Below are 12,941 nucleotides of genomic sequence, written 5' to 3'. Positions count from 1 at the left end.
TGGAATAGATTACTTAATTAAGAGGAAGGGAGCAGTGATAGAGTAAAACATTTCCTGAATCATGGATGAAGGCCTAGGTGAAGCAAATATAATGTTAGCATCATCAATATGAAAATGGCAGACTTTTCACTAGTGAGAAACCTGCTGGCACAGTCCTATTATTGAAATCCTTTTATGAATGTGACACATTTTCATTAGAAAAAGGATGCTGTCCACACATTCCTAAATAGATTGTAAAATACCACCCAAAAATGAATTTTCATTCTGACTGAATCTTACTGAAATAAATCACCCTTCACCTAAACATCACATTACCGTAGCCAATGATTTGTGCTACCTCCTAATCCTGTCATATAACATAAAGGTTCTACTGCATCCCTTGGTCATCCTGTTAGATTACATTATGCAATTATGCGTGCTACCTCCTATTTCATTCATATACCATAGAGAGTCTATTGCTTCCAATGGTCCATTTATCACATTAGCTTAGCCCATCATGTGTGCTGTATCCTACCTCATTCATGTATCATAATGAGTCCATTGCCTCTAATGGTCCTCCTATCTTACTATTGTAGCAGCTTGGTTAGCACCTTTATCATCATCATATAATAATTTTCTCTATATCACTATATCATGTATGACGTTAATGAGCACCAAACTTCATGTGGCTTAGATGCAGAATGAAACATTTCGGAACATGTTTACGTCAGTTTTTTACAATAAATCGAGTCCAGGGTCTGTTTGTCAGGAGTGAGGGAACGTTTACTCATCGAGCCCATATCACTTCTGCGTTTGGCCAGGAGCAATATCATAGACAATTGACATAAATTGTTTGCTGTATTTTGAGACATCTATAATGTATCCCAGTAATGGCGCCAGTTAATTTCTAGGAAACATTTAATTTGTAGTTACCCTTACAGTTCCATATATTCTCAAACCCGACACCCTCTTTCTCAATCTTGCAACTCCGTGGTAGAACCATGCAAGATGTAAGAAATCTGCATTCTCTACATTACATCTATGACAGACTGTTGATATGTTTTGAACATAATGAGCAATTAGCCAAGGGTGTAATTTAAGTCCCATGGATTTATGCGAAATGTATTGATTTGAGGAGGCTACTGAACCACGTGTGTTTAATCCGAGTCCTGCAATAATCCCAAACATTGTCAGTTATCATAATGCCAATATGTGCCTGCCAGTTGCTCAACATGCAACTAACTGAGTTCCTCGAGGCAAACCGCATCCTAGCCCCATTCCAGTATGGATTCTGGAGCAAAGACAGCACCAAAACGGCCCTCCTCGCAGCCACCAATGACATCCGCGCCATACAGGACCACGGAGACACGGTCTCCCTCATCCTCCTCGACCCCTCTGCCACTTTCAACACAGTCTCCCACTTTACACTATGCACCAGACTACACAACGCGGGCATCTGCAGCAAGGCACTGGAATGGATCTGATCCTTCCTCACCGGAAGAACCCAGAGTGTTAGATTCCCACCTTCCACCATGGCACCCAAAGAAACCTCCTGCGGAGTACCCCAGGGCTCCTATTTAAGTCCGATCCCCTTCAAAATTCTCATGGCCCGCTCGCTAAAATCAGAAGACAGAATGGCCTAAACATTGTCTGCAATGCAAATGATACTCAAATAATCCTCTTGCTGACCGATGGCCCATCAACCGCCAAGAGTATTTTTCACAACAGAATGAATGCAGCCGCCACCTGGATAAAAGTAATCTGCCTCAAACTCAACTCAGACAAGACAGAGATCCTCATACTGGGCTCCACCACCTCATCCTGGTATGACTCCTGGTGGTCAACCGCCCTACGTAACGCCCCCTCCCACCAACCACACACATAACCTGAGCATCATCCTGGACTCCATGCTATCCACGACCCGTCAAGTCAATGCCATTTTATTGTCATGCTTCCAGACTCTCCATCTCCTTGGGAAGATCTTCAAGTGGATCCACACCATAACAAGAAGGACAGTTACCCATGCACTTGTCAGCAGCAAACTGGAGAACGGCAACACACTCTACACCAGCATCACTAAGAAGCTACAAGCAAGACTACAGAGAATCCAAAATGCAGCAGCCCGACTCATCCTGGACACCCCCCACCACAACCACATCTCTACCCACTTCAGAGACCTCTACTACTCCCTGTCAACAAATGAATCACATTCAAGCTACTGACACACACCTACAAGGCACTGCACAACATCGGACCGACCTACCTCAACCACATCTGACTTTTTATATCCTGCCAGACAACTCCGATCCTCCCAACTCGGTCTTGCCACCATCCCCAGAATTGGGAAGAGCACAGCTGGAGGCAGATATTTCTCTTACCTCGCAGCTCAGACCTGGAACACGCTCCCACTCAAACTCAGACAGGCCCCCTCACAGAAACAGTTCAGTTCAGGAAGGGTCTCAAGACCTGGCTCTTCGAATGATCAGGACACCCACAACAGCGCCTAGAGACCACATGCGTAATAAGTCGCTCTCTACAAGTATTTGATTGATTGAGTGTTGTTTAACTATATATTCTAATCCTTGACATAATTTGGTTATTTCCTCATATATAGTTAGAACTGTCTGCATTAGGATTCAGCAGTCAGTTGAGGGTTCTGGGAACTTCGACCATGTCAACCCTGCTGCTTGTATGAGTGTACTACAACCAGATCACTAACAAAGATTTGCCATCTCTGTTCTTGAAGGAATTGATCTTTACCAAAGAGATCTCTTAACTTCCGAAGTCCTGTGCTTCATAGAATATTTTTAGACCCAATTCATGGTGGGGGTCAACATGGAGTAGGTAGCAGTGGCATCAGATGTGAGCATATTTGGTATATTTAAAATAAATACTATTCTAACACACAATAGGTAAGTAGTGTGGATCATGCTAATGGGCTCGAGTTTTTATTTTGGTACTGAGCACAGAACTGTCTGCAAAGTGCCTGCCTCTACTAGCTTCTGCTCCAAGTGAATATGTCTTCATATTGGTGCGGGATGGTACTAATAATATGGGCAGGGTGCCTGAGCTGTTAAATAGATATATAGGGGAACGGCACTGCCAGGCTGCCTGTATCTGTGGCATTAGTTAGCCTTTCCTACTGCACTTGAGCCTCTTTTTCTGTTCAGATTAGTATCAGGAGGGCTAATGGTTCCATAGCAGCTAGAGGGAGTGTTCTGCTTTGCTTCAAACTAAGAGGGAACAAGGCTAAAGAATGCAGCACTCTTAGTCTGAGTAATGAATTTATTAAGGCACTTCCCAGGGTTCAAACATAAGTATACAAAAATATTAGCCTGAGCATTTCGATTAAATGCAGCAAAACACATGCAGCTACTAAAATAATTACACCAGTTGAATAATATTAATCAAAGAAAACAGAATATTTCAACAATGAATATATATGCAGTGAAAAAAAAACAAAGCAAAAATAAATATATATATATATATATATATATATATATATATATATATATATATATATATATATATATATATATATATATATTTATGCATGCACACAGTAAATCTAGACAATTAAGAATTAAAAGTACATCACCATGGGGACCGAATCCAACATCATCCTTGTCTTTGCCAATGTCAAGCTGTGGAACCCTGGACAGGAGAAATTCTCCCCAATGGGCTTGTTCTGAGCAGTGCGTCCACCCTCAGAAATTAGTTCCTTTTGCCTCAGGGCCAAGTTTCCCACCTTATATACTTTAAATAAACTTAAGAGGAAGGTTCTGGTAACCTCCCTCCCTCCAAGTAAGTTGTTAAATTCAAGCGCTGGCTGTACTTGGTTAGTGTTGAAAACACACACAAAGGATTGGCCACATCCCACGGTGTATTTCCAAGACAGAGCCGTACCCTTCTCTGCTATAGATGTTCTCATTCTTGTACACTCTTATCATGTATCAATATCAATACTTGTGCCACTGATGTGATGGCATTTGAAGCTAAGCTAAGCACAAAATGGAGTCAGTGATCAAGACTGAATCTGTGGTTAAATACAGATAGCATTACACTCCACCCTTTGACAAGTGACTCTCATAACATACTGGTCTAAAAGTAATCCTTTGTGGTTTAAACATTTTAAGTAGATTAGGTATGCATTGTACACAGCATTATAGCATTATTATAATACAACTCACTATGTGTATTCTGCTTAAAATATTGCGTAATCATTACAAATCAGGTTAACAGTTACATAACCAGTCCCGCCACTCTTTGTTCACATCTTACTTTACTCCTTTCACCAATTCGTGTAAAGGGTCAATATGAGACTGGATAGATTTAGAGTGGTATGATAAGTTAAAGCAGCACATGCCCTCAAATTCTGCGCAGCCTTGATCGTGCTTTAACTGTAAATAGTCAATGGCGGCCCTGTTTTGCACTGCAGCTTTTCTAGTATCTCATATATCTAGCAATAACTCGGCTAAAGAGATAGACGTATGATTAATGTTTTTAACCATTTGCCTTGCTAACTTGTTCATAACTCGAGTGTTATAAACAGCTAATCCTGGAACTCCTGTTATAGAAATGCTTAAACTCACATATGCAATCAATCAATCATAGATTTGTAGAGCGCAGCTAATCACTCATAGGGTCCCAAGGCGCTGTTTGTGGGTGTTCTGTTCGAAGAGCCAGGTCTTGGGGTCCTTCCTGAACTGCTTCAGTGGTGCGATCTGCCTAAGCTTGAGAGGTAGCATGTTCCATGTCCGGTCTGCAGGTAGGAAAAGAATCCTCCTCCTGTTTTTTTTGGATCTTGGGGATGGCTGCAAGGGCAAGCTGGGAGGATCGGAGATGTCTGTTGTGTATGTTGAAGGTGAGGCAGTGGTTGAGGTATGCCAGTCCTATGTTTTGCAATGCCTTGTAGGCGTGGATCAGGAGTTTGTATGTGATGCACTTGTTGACTGGGAGCCGGTGTAGGTCTCTGAGGTGGGAGGAGATGTGGCTGTGTCAGGTGATGTCCAGGATGGGTCTGGCTGCTGCATTCTCAACTCTTTGTAGTCTTGATTGAAGTTTCCTGGTGATGACGGTGTAGGTAATAATTGGATATCTGATTCACAGTCTTTGCTTAATTGAACTCTTTCCCTTGGATAGTGAGTATGTACAGAGTGAAATGAAAACATCATGAGTCCTAACCATGTAAAAGCACATGGTTCGCCAGTTATAATGGCAGGAATGTACTTTATAAGTGGAATTTCCACAAGAGAACAACCACCCCACTCTTAGTTTGACATGCTTGATGTGGCTAGCAGCAGTTACACTATATTGACAAGACATGCTATTGTCAATATTTTTACAAAGATTATCATTTCAATGCTGTCACAGTACTCGTTGTTCCCACGGGATCTCTTGAGAAGACCTTGTTGTTGTCTCTAGGTGAATTTGAGCACAATTTCCGATTTTGTAAGAATCACAAGTTAAGTTGTAGCAGACATCACCGGTAGTAATAGTGTAAGTATTCACATGGGTTAGGTTATCCCATTTCCAAACCTTTACCACTTGGCAAAACCTGCAATATTGATATGGAGAAAAGTGTGACAACAGGTCAGTCCCTTGAACTGCTCTATCTTTGTTCGTGGCATTAAAGATTTGCAGCAAAACACTGGCAGGAGTTGGTATAGCAACCAAACAAGTGGAGATAACATCAACTGCACTTTGCATGTTGTTCATACAGAAGTCCGATCTGTTGAGCACGACTTGTGCCAGATGAGTCCAGACATTTTCAGGTCAAGTGCAGTAAAAGTGTCAATCGGCATGGTTGGTTGGAGCTCTGGGCTTTCGGTCCCTCCCAACCCTACATGCCTGAAGGGAGACCACGTAGAACAGCTAGCAAAAAGACAACTCATAGTATGATCTGTAAAAGAGACAAGTATGATCATTCTCACAAATAGCATTCATCCACTGGTATGTATTCTCATTTTTCCCTTCCTGGTTTCATCACTAACAAGACATTGTCTTTGCCCTTTGCTATGATTTCTGCTGGTTAAGGAAGGCGATTTGGGGATTCTACCCACAACTTAGCACCAGGGTTTTTGTCAGTTGAGCCAAAACCTCACTCCCCACACACTGTAAGCAGGGCTAGGGAAGTCCCCCTTTTCACTATTCCTCCACACACTTGGATAATTACTAGTTGAGCAATTCTATCTCCAGGTTGTGTTATCAAGTCAGTGTCTCCATTATTAAAGAGTGTAGTTTGTATTTGTCCTTGGTAGTCTGCATCAATCACTCCCCCTAAGACCTGAATGCCTTTGAGTGCCAACCAAGATATAAGAGCAATCAATCCAAAATGCTCCGGGGGAATATGTATTCCAACACCTGTTTCAAGAAGTGCCATGTCTCTTGGCTTCAATTGGTGGGTTTTTAAGGCATGTAGATAAAGACCTGCTGATTCTGGTGTGGCCTGGTAAGGAACTAAGGCTCCTGGTTTTATTTCCCAATACATGATGGTGTTGGTCGCTACATTGGGTTGTATTTGTAATGCTGGGGTCAACATTCACATTAAAGGGGGTCTCTGCATTTATCGATAGTCTGTTATTCAGAATTTAGAGGGTTTCATTTAAATACTGTCTCCAGTTTCCCAAAGTAACATCTGATATTTTTTGTAATTGGGCTTTCAGCAAGCCGTTCATCGTCTCCTGCAGCTTGTGGACAACATGGAATATGATAATTTTCCCCAAACCTCCTTGAATGTATTTGCCAGTTATGTGCATGTCATGTGGGAAGCCAGGTGGCTAACCCATTGGCTGTAGACCTAGAATTAGTATTAATGTGACAGGTCCCAGGCAATCTTTGTTTCAGTGCCTGATATCTGTGTGACCCTCAGATCTTGAGGCTCCCTCAGGTTTTGTCCAGTCTCCAAGCTTTCCTAACTCATAAACTGCCTCCAGTACATCTTTCAATGCCTGCCCTGTCTGATTAATTAGGAGAGTCATTATTACCCGCTTGTAAGCTGGACTAGCAAGGCGAATAATTTTATTTCGCACTGACACAGAGAGTGGTCCATCTAACAGATGGTTAGAATCAACCAGGAAAATAGCAGTTTTCGTTCCCTCATCGTTAATTCTCTGAATTGCATCTCTTAAAGTGTACCAGGGCTTGTCATTTTGTGGCCAATCTGATTCTGTAGGGTACTTATGATTACACCTCATGACTGCTAGCTGCAGTAGGGTGATCTGTTGGTTACCCCGATAACTCCTAAACTGCTCCTGTATTATCAGGGCAATGCTGAGAGTACAAAACTTAGGAGCGTCTCGTATATCTAACATTACTCCAGAGGCTCCTGTGTCAAATAATCACACCATCCATGTAAGTAATGTTTCCCCAGATCTCTGCTTGAATCTGCCTATAATATCATTAACGTCCTGCTGGGTGTAATCTTCAAAGGAGTGTATCTCAATCCCTCCCAGGTGTTGTGGAGTGCCCCGTATTTTCCATCTAAATATTGGCTGTGCATGAACCACTTTCTGTTTGTATGGCTCAAGCTGGCCCCCACCTTTTTTAACTGCAAGGGTACATTATTTTTAGCTTCCACCAGCTACTTCTCTAATTGCTGGTTTTCTTGTTCCAGCTGCGTATATCTTTTGTGCATTTTTCTATAAGCAGATAACAGGATCTAGCTTGGTCTGCCTAAAATAGATAAATCAAATCCCCATTCCAGAGGTACTTTCTGTAAACAGAGTAAAACTGTTTTTGGCTTACCATCGCTAAGACATCCATCCCAGCTCTCACATAAACCTTCTCCACAAGAACATCCATTTGCAAGAACATTATAGAGTGCTTTTTCCCAACCTGGTATATCATTTGGAACGTGGGAAACTGCCTTTGACTTTTTACCAAACATTTTTCACTTTTAAGTCTTTCGCTTCGTATCCTGCTGACTACGCCAAATTGTTCTGCTTTGCTTCAAACTAAGAGGTAAAGAGGCTACATAATGAAAAGAATACAGCACTCTTAGTCTGAGTATTCCCCCCTCCCCCAGCTCTTCTCACTCTACCTGTCCCCCCCTCCCTCGCGCTTTCCCGCCTCGACCTCCTGCACGCCCCCAGCTCCCATTCGCCCCCACCTGACCCCTCCCCCCCTCCTACCTCATATGGCGGCCGCTGCGCGACAGTGGTAGCGACCCTTGACCCAAGGGTAGGTCGCTCCCCCTGCCGCTGCAGCCCCTCCAGGTTCCTGAGTTCCTGCGTTCCTGAGACCCACCTAACAGTAAGTACCATCCCCCCTCCCAACCCCTCGCTCTGCCCCACGCTACTCACCCTCTCTCCTGCTCCTGCTTCTTTTCTTCTTTTCTTCTTCTCTGTTCTTCTGTTCTTCCTCCTCACTCCGCGTCTGTAATCTTCTTCTGTACTCTTCTTTCCCCCGTCTTCACTCTTCTTCTCTTCTTCCTCATCTTCTTCTGTGGTCTTCTGCCCTCTGTTCTCCGTTTTCTGGATCTTCTTCTGTGTTCTTCTGTGTTCTTCTGTGTTCGGCTGCGTTCTTCTGTGTTCTTCTGTGTTCTTCCGGTCTTCCATTCTTCTCTCCTTCCGGTCTTCTGATCTTCCTTTCTTCTCTCCTTCCGGTCTTCTGTTCTTCTGTTCTTCTTGTCTTCTTGTCTTCTGTTCTTCTTGTCTTCTTGTCTTCTGCCTTTGGCTCTTCTGCCTCCTCCGTCCTCTTCTCCTCGCGCCTGCCCTCCTGCTCCTGCCTCATCCCCCTCCCCCACTCGCATCCCCCTCTCTATCTCCCCTATTTAACCCGTTCACTATCTACCTCCCTCACTCCTCCTATCTACCTATCTCTCTATCTCTCTATCCCAACTATCTAACTCCCTCACTCTCCACCTCCTCCTATCTTCCTATCTCTCTATCTATTTCCCTATCTATCGATTTCCCTACCTATCTATTTTCTCTATCTATTTCCCTATCTCTCCCCCCCTCCCTCACCCCCTCTATTACCTATCTTCCTATCCTCTCACTCTACCTCTCACCCTCACCCACCTCTACAACCCCCCCTCCCCTATCTTCTCAACCCTACTCCTATCTTTTTCCCCTATCTCCTAAACCTCCTAACACTCACCCCCCTCCGCCCTTAAACCCCCCTCCCCCAGCTCTTCTCACTCTACCTGTCCCCCCTCCCTCGCGCTTTCCCGCCTCGACCTCCTGCACGCCCCCGCCCCCCAGCTCCCATTCGCCCCCACCTGACCCCTCCCCCCCGCCTACCTCATATGGCGGCCGCTGCGCGACTGCGCAGCGGGCGAGCCGCTGGCACGCCAGAGGCAAGCCCGTCTGCGCCCGTCTGCGCCCGTCTGCGCCCGTCTGCGCCTGTCCCGCACCCAGCGCCACGACCCCTGGTCCCCAGCTCTCCCAAGCCCCGCTGACCCGCTACGACCCCACCACCCTCCACGCCCTCAACCCAAGACGCTCCAAAACTTGCTTCCAAGCTCACCCCAAACGCACCCATGGACCCTTCGCCTGCAGCTCTTGCAAACGCACCTTCCACCACGCAACAACCACGACCACAAGCCCACGCGCCATCAACCACCTCAAGTGCATCCTAGTCAACGCCCGCTCCGTCCACAAACACACCGTTGAACTCTGGGACCTCCTGGACTCCATAGCACCGGACGTCGCCTTCATCACGGAGACCTGAATGAATGCCTCCTCGGCCCCCGACATCGCCACTGCCATCCCCGAAGGCTACAAGATCTCCAGAAAAGACCGCACCAACCAGGTAGGAGGAGGGATCGCCATTGTCTTCAAAGACTCCATCTGCGTCACCACCTCCACCGAAGACACCCCTCTCGCCGCTGAACACCTGCACTTTCAGATTCGCACCGATCCGAGGACCACCCTCAGAGGATCCCTCGTCTACCGTCCTCCCGGGCCACGCGCCCCCTTCAGCGACGCCATCGCCGACTTCATCTCCCCGCACGCCCTCGCCTCACCGGACTACATCCTCTTAGGCGACCTCAACTTCCATCTGGAACAAAACAACGACCCCAACACCACCACCCTGCTCGCCAACCTCGCCAACCTCTGCCTCAAACAACTGGTAAACACCGCCACCCACATCGCCGGACACACGCTTGACCCCATCTTCTCCGCCAGCAAACACGTCTTCTTCAGCCACGCCTCCGCCCTACACTGGACCGACCACAGCTGCGTCCACTTCACATTCCGACGCGAGACCCGCCACCTCCGCACCCAACCTATCCCTCGTCGACAGTGAAACAAGATCCCCGAAGAGCAACTCTTCTCCGCACTCGCCGCCAACCAACCCACCCTCACCACCGACCCCAAAAACGCAGCCCTCAACCTCACAAACTGGATCTCCAACTGCACAGACATCCTTGCCCCCCTCAAACGCATGCATCGACAGACCAACACCAAAAAACCTCTCCACCACCACCTGATCCGCGCCGCCAAAAGGAACTTTTTCACCGACAGACTGGACAAAAACAGACACAACAGCAGAGAACTCTTCAGCATCGTCAAGGAGTTCTCCAACCCCAGCGCCAACGCCAACGCCGTCACGCCCTCACAGGATCTGTGCGAATCCCTTGCCACTTTCTTCCATCGCAAGATTAGCGACCTCCACGACAGCTTCGGACACCAGACCCAACCAAACACCACCGAACCGGCATCCACGGCCGTCACCCTCATCAACTGGTCCTTCATCAACACGGAAGAAACCAAATCCATCATGAACTCTATCCACTCCGGCGCCCCTTCGGACCCCTGCCCGCACTTCATCTTTAACAAAGCCGACGACATCATCGCCCGCACCTCCAGACCGTCATCAACTCCTCTTTTTCTTCTGCTACCTACCCCGAATGCTGGAAACACGCCGAAGTCAACGCTCTACTAAAGAAACCTACGGCTGACCCGAGCGACCTGAAAAACTTCCGCCCCATCTCTCTTCTGCCTTTCCCAGCCACAGTAATAGAGAAGACCGTCAACAAACAGCTGACCACCTTCCTGGAAGACAACAACCTGCTCGACCCCTCACAAACCGGATTCCGAACCAACCACAGCACTGAAACCGCCCTCATCTCAGTCACTGACGACATCAGAACCCTGATGGACAACGGTGAAACAGTCGCCCTCATTCTGCTCGACCTCTCGGCTGCCTTTGACACCGTCTGTCACCGCACCCTAATCACCCGCCTCCGCTCCACCGGAATCCAAGGCCAGGCCCTGGACTGGATCGCCTCCTTCCTCTCTAACTGTTCCCAAAGAGTTTACCTCCCTCCGTTTCGCTCTGAACCCACCGAGATCATCTGCGGCGTACCCCAAGGCTCATCACTCAGCCCGACACTCTTCAATGTCTACATGAGCCCCCTCGCCAACATCGTACGCAAGCACGACATCATCATCACCTCCTACGCCGACGACACCCAACTTATACTCTCCCTCACCAAGGACCCCGCCAGCGCCAAGACCAACCTACAAGAGGGTATGAAGGACGTCGCAGATTGGATGAGGCTCAGCCGCCTAAAGCTGAACTCAGAAAAAACGGAAGTCCTCATCCTCGGCAACACCCCGTCCGCCTGGGACGACTCCTGGTGGCCCACTGCCCTCGGCACCGCACCGACCCCCACAGACCACGCCCGCAACCTCGGCTTCATCTTGGACCCTCTTCTCACCATGACCAAGCAAGTCAACGCCGTGTCCTCTGCCTGCTTCCTCACCCTCCGCATGCTCCGCAAGATCTTCAGCTGGATCCTCGCCGACACCAGAAAAACCGTGACCCACGCCCTTGTCACGAGCCGCCTGGACTACGGCAACACCCTCTATGCCGGGACCACAGCCAAACTCCAAAACCGCCTGCAACGCATTCAAAACGCCTCGGCCCGCCTCATCCTCGACATACCCCGCAGCAGCCACATCTCCGCACACCTGAGACACCTGCATTGGCTCCCAGTCAGCAAAAGGATCACCTTCCAACTTCTCACCCACACACACAAAGCCCTCCACGACAAGGGACCGGAATACCTCAACAGACGCCTCAGCTTCTACGTCCCCACCCGCCTCCTCCGCTCCTCTGGCCTCGCACTCGCTGCTGTCCCTCGCATCCGCCGCTCCACGGCGGGTGGGAGATCTTTCTCCTTCCTGGCGGCCAAGACCTGGAACTCCCTTCCCACCAGCCTCAGGACCACCCAGGACCACTCTGCTTTCCGGAGACTCCTAAAGACCTGGCTGTTCGAGCAGCGATAACCCCCCCTTTTTTCCCCTAGCGCCTTGAGACCCGCACGGGTGAGTAGCGCGCTTTATAAATGTTAATGATTTGATTTGATTTGAGTATTTAATTTATTAAGGCACCTCCCAGGGTTCAAACATGACTATACAAAATTAGTAATGTGAGCATTTAATTTGAATGCAGCAAAACAAGTGCAGCTACTAAAATAATCAGAGCAGCTAAATACTATATATATATATATATATATATATACATGCACACAGTAAAGCTAGATATTTAAGAATTAAAAATTCATCACCACAGGGATCGAATCCAACATCATCCTTGTCTTTTCCCACGTCAAGCTGCGGAACCCTGGACAGCTGAGACAGGAGAAATTCTCCCCAATGGGCTTGTTCTGAGCAATGCATCGACTCTCTGAAATGAGTTCCTTCTGCCTCAGGGCCAAGTTTCCCCATCTTATATACTTTAAGCAAACTTAAGAGGAAGGTTCTGGTAATCTCCCTCCCTTTGAGTAAGTTGTGAAATTGAAGCGCTGGCTGTACTTGGTGAAAACACATGCAAAGGATTGGCCAGATCTCATGGTGTATTTCCAAGAGAGAAGCGTACCCTTCTCTGCTATAAACATTCTCATCCTTGTACAATCTCAGCAGCATTGCATCCCCCATGTTATGTTCCTGTCCCTGGTCAGAAAAGTGAAAACACATTAACAAGCTGTGTGTGGAAAAATACCTGTGCCA

The 12,941-nt window shown here is 47.3% G+C and overlaps 1 protein-coding gene across 1 annotated transcript in view; it reads left to right on the top strand.

Moving 5' to 3' along the window:
- LOC138284835 (pancreatic secretory granule membrane major glycoprotein GP2-like) overlaps positions 1–12,941 on the top strand; it is a 198,540-nt gene that overhangs the window by 73,688 nt on the left and 111,911 nt on the right. The gene's annotated exons all lie outside the window — the stretch shown is intronic.

This window comes from Pleurodeles waltl, chromosome 3_1, assembly GCF_031143425.1.
Source record: "Pleurodeles waltl isolate 20211129_DDA chromosome 3_1, aPleWal1.hap1.20221129, whole genome shotgun sequence".
Lineage (NCBI taxonomy): Eukaryota > Metazoa > Chordata > Amphibia > Caudata > Salamandridae > Pleurodeles > Pleurodeles waltl.
The sequence above is the reverse complement of the archived record's forward strand: the minus strand, read 5'-3'. Positions and strand labels throughout refer to the sequence as shown.